A 4,356-nucleotide genomic window follows, 5' to 3' on the forward strand; every position below is an offset into this window, starting at 1 on the left:
CAGAATGGTTTGGGTTGGAAGGAACCTTAAAGATCATCCAGTCCCAACTCTCTGCCATGGGCAGGGACACCTTCCACCAGTCCAGGTTGCTCCAAGCCCCTTTCAACCTGGCCTTGGACACTTCCAGGAATTCAGGGGCAGCCACAGCTTCTCTGGGCAACCAGTGCCAGGGCCTCCCCACCCTCCTAGCCAGGAATTCCTTCCCAATGTCCTATTTAACCCTGCTCTCTTTCAGTTTGAAGCCATTCCCCCTTGTCCTGTCACTCCAGGCCCTTATAAACAGTCTCTCCATGTTTCTTGTAGGCTCCCTTCCAGCCACAGTTAGGTCACCCCAAACAAGGTCACACTCTTTCCAATGCCTGACAGCCCTTTCCATGAAGAAATTCCTCCTGATCTCCATCCTGAACCTCCCCTGGCACAGCCGGAGGCCGTTCCCTCTCCTCCTGTCCCTTGTTCCCTGGGAGCAGAGCCCGACCCCCCTGGCTCCCCCCTCCTGTCAGGGGGTTGCAGAGCCAGAAGGTCCCCCCTGAGCCTCCTTTTCTCCAGGTTGAGCCCCCCCAGCTCCCTCAGCTGTTCCTCATGTGAGCTCCTCATGTTTCCCAGCTTAAGATTGGAAACTTTGGTTTCTGTATGAAAAGATGTGGAGATCTGCAACGAAACCTCACAGAATTTTTGCAGCACTGCAGGAGTCCAGGCCATGGAAGGAGGTTGATTTGTCATCACTGCCTTGTGTGTGCACCATCCTGAGCACAGGGAAACATCCAGAGGGGAAGACCAAGGGCAATCCAATGTCAAACCCCACGGAGCAAAGCACGGCGTGTGTGTCCCAGCTGGAGGAAAGGCAGGGAAGTGCAGGTGCAATTTTCCCCTGAAAGAAAAGGTTTTAAGCTTGGCCTTCACCCTCCAACACAACCACCTTGTGAAGACAAGCAGGAAGCAGGGTCTGGAAAACTCCTGGAGGAACAGGCTACCCAGGGAGGTGGTGGAGTCCCCATCCCTGGAGGAGTCCAAGGAACAACTTGGACGTGGCACTCAGTGCTCTGGTGAGCATCAGGCACAGGGGGGCACTCCACGATCCTGGAGTGCTTTTCCAACCTCAGTGACCCTGTGAACATCATCCAGGTGGGAGGCAGCCCCATCAACACCACCCCACACAGCCATTTTAAGGCATTTTCCCATCCCAATGATAACTAACTCAGGAATTAAGGTGAGGAAGCAGCACCACGCACTCAGCCCTGGACAGGCTGATCCAGAGGCACAGGGCCAGCCTTGTGCCCCAAAAACATCATTTCCCAGGGCTGGTGTTCACCACCCAAGCACATCTGACCTTTGGCAGCGTGAGATTTGAGGCTGCAGCTCCACAAATGTCACTGCTGCTTCTCATTTCTGTGTTCCTATTAATCATTCCCTCCCTCCACACGCAGCCTAATCAATGGGGACAAGTGCACAGGCCCTGGAACTGATTCCTATTATTCCTCATTACGCCCTTTGTTCCAACCCTCTGCTTCCCCATCTGGCATTAAACTCCAAGACCTTCCATCCAAGCTGTCCTTTGCCTGTCTCCAAAGGGCCAACTCTGCTTTAGTTGTGTAATCAATTAGCCAGGAACCGGATCAGTGGCTTGGATACCATCTTAGAGCGGCCTTAATTTTGATTAATATCTCTTCAGGACTTTAAAACCATATAGGCACGATTCCCTACCCAGTCATGCTTGGTAAAATCATAAATCAATCCATTCCATTCCCTCCAGACACGCTGAGACCTTTCCAGTTGCAGCCATCCAGTTACAGCTGCCTCAGAACTTTATTTACTGGGTTTGCTTCGTCCCTCTGCAGAGAAGAAATCCACTCACTGAAGGAAAAAAAAAAAAAAGAAAATAAAAAAAAGAAAAAAAAAAAAAAAAAAAAGAAAAAAAAAGCCAGGATTATGTATTTGGTTTAAAGTAACTAATTAAAGTAATTAATTAAAGTAATTAATTAAAATTCCCTCCCAAAGACAGGATACTTTGAGCAGCTCTTCAAGAGGTTGGGAGCAAACACTTTGGGGTTCACACAGAAGGTCACCCCAGCCACTCTCATCCCGAAATTTTGCCCATCATCACATCCTTGGAATCTGCCTAGGAGGGGAGGGAGAGGAAAAATACACCCATGTGCCTGTGCTCATATATCTATATTTTAAAAAGATGCCTCAGCTTTAGGCACTGACCACTTTAGGTCCTCCAAAGCCACATGTGCAGCGCCCCAAACCTACTCCTTTTATGCCTTCTTGATGCTAAAAGCCCTTCCCATCCCAAATCTCAGCCTTCTGGGAGAAAAAAACACCAAAAAAATAACAGTTCCTTTTGCCTTTTCGGTCTTTTATCCTCTTTTCTGTCACCCAAGGCACAGCTTTGGGGTCTGGTCCTCTCAGTGCAACCCAGGACAACTCTCACTGGTAAAGGGGGAAGGTAAATGGGGAAGGTAAATGGGGAATTTGGCCACACTACAAGTGCTCTGAGAAGTTTTGGACCTGCAGTCCCTCCAGAAGGGGAGGGAGCACCCTTTTAAGGCAGAAAACTGCAAGTGGGAGAGTCACACCATCTCTTTGATATATATTTTGAAACACGGCACTGGCAGGAATAAGATAAAACTGCTGCTCTGCAATAAAAGATTCAAAGGTTATTTGTCAGCTCTTTATTCCTTACCCCAGAAACGGAGTTTTCAGCCAACACTTTGATCAGTTCTCGAGCCAGGAAAGGTGATTTTTTTTGTGTGTGTGTATGTGTTGCAGCAGGACGGATGCTCACAGCCTAAGCCAGCCCCCCAAAACCTGGCCTGGAACAATTCCAGGGATGGGGCAGCCACAGCTTCTCTGGGCAACCCAGGGCCTCACCACCCATCCCAGCCAACAACTCCTTCCCAATATCCCATCTAAACCTACTGTCTTCTCAGATTAAATCCATTTCCCCTTGTCCTGTCTATCCATGGGTGGACAGGGGACCTCAGCTGAAGACTGAGACGGGCCCTAAAATATCCCAAAGGGGGCTAGAGGACAGAGCAAGGTGCTGATTCCAGTTTTTAAGCCCATATCCACCCAGAAACCCGGTTTATAGCCCAGCTGGCAGCAGCTGTGTCCGTGGAAATGCACAGCGTCCCAGAGGGGCCTGAGGGCAAACTGAGACAGGAGGTTTGCCTGGAGCACCTGGACCACGATGCTGGAGCATCCAAAAGATCCAAAGCATCAGCAAACCCACTGGAGCTTCCAGTTGTCCTCCAGGGAGGGAAAGTCTCTCCAGCACAGGGACAGCAAGAGGCACGGCCAGAGGGAAAGTCTGCTGAGGCTCCTCCAGGGAGGAATGTGTTGGTAGAGGAAAGGAGGAACACTGCAAATCCACCTGACAGCCACATTCCAGTCTGACTTTGGAGAAATCCAAGGGATTCAACCATTATTTGAGGACAAAGCCTGAACCTCTCACCAGGGAGACATGGCACAGCAGAACGTGGCTGATGGTTCATGTGAGAAACGGTCCAGTTTGCACCATAAACTGGTTTGGGCTGGGAGGAACCTTAAAGCCCATCTCATTCCACCCCCTGCCATGGGCAGGGACACCTTCCACCAGCCCAGGTTGCTCCAAGCCCCATCCAACCTGGCCTTGGACACTTCCAGGGATTCAGAGGCAGCCACAGCTTCTCTGGACAACCTGTGCCAGGACCTCACCATTCCAACCACTCAAATCCAAGCCAAAGAGCCCCTAAAAATATGGAGATGTCTCATATCCCTACAGAATTCCTCATGAGCTCTTGTGAGTGATGCACAGTCGGACCTGAAAAGATTTGCCTGAGAATATCCAGGCTGGTGGGATTCACTTTATCCCAAAAAGTCTTTAGAAGGATGAGCCACGGGAGCCCAAATCCCCCGAGCCCAGGAGAACCCTGAGCCCTCAGCCACAGTTCCAGGGCTGGGAGAACAGAGTTGGGCATCGATTTTGTGTCACCAGCTGCTGTGACACCTTTTATCAAACACTGGCAAGGAGCAAGGGAAACATGACCAGGTTTTATGGCCCTCGTGAACACATCAGTGCTCCAGACAAGGTGCCATAAACTCGGGGCATAACTCCTGAGGAATTCCTGCTCCTCGAAGCCCACGCAGCACTTCCTTGCCAGGGGTTGTGCAGTGCTTACCACAGTCAGTGGTGATGAACAAACCTGCACACACACACAAAAAAAATGGATATATCTGTGTTCCCAGCGCTCCAAGAAAAGCAGCAAATCCTGAGCAAAGCTCAGCCCCCAGGCAGAGCTGGTTCCTGGCTTTCACCTCCTGCATTTCCCCGTCATTGCAGGGGAGTTAATGGAGAGGCAAAGAGGAATTAAGCCA

This window comes from Corapipo altera, unplaced genomic scaffold (genome assembly GCF_003945725.1).
Source record: "Corapipo altera isolate COAL_440 unplaced genomic scaffold, ASM394572v1 128, whole genome shotgun sequence".
NCBI lineage: Eukaryota > Metazoa > Chordata > Aves > Passeriformes > Pipridae > Corapipo > Corapipo altera.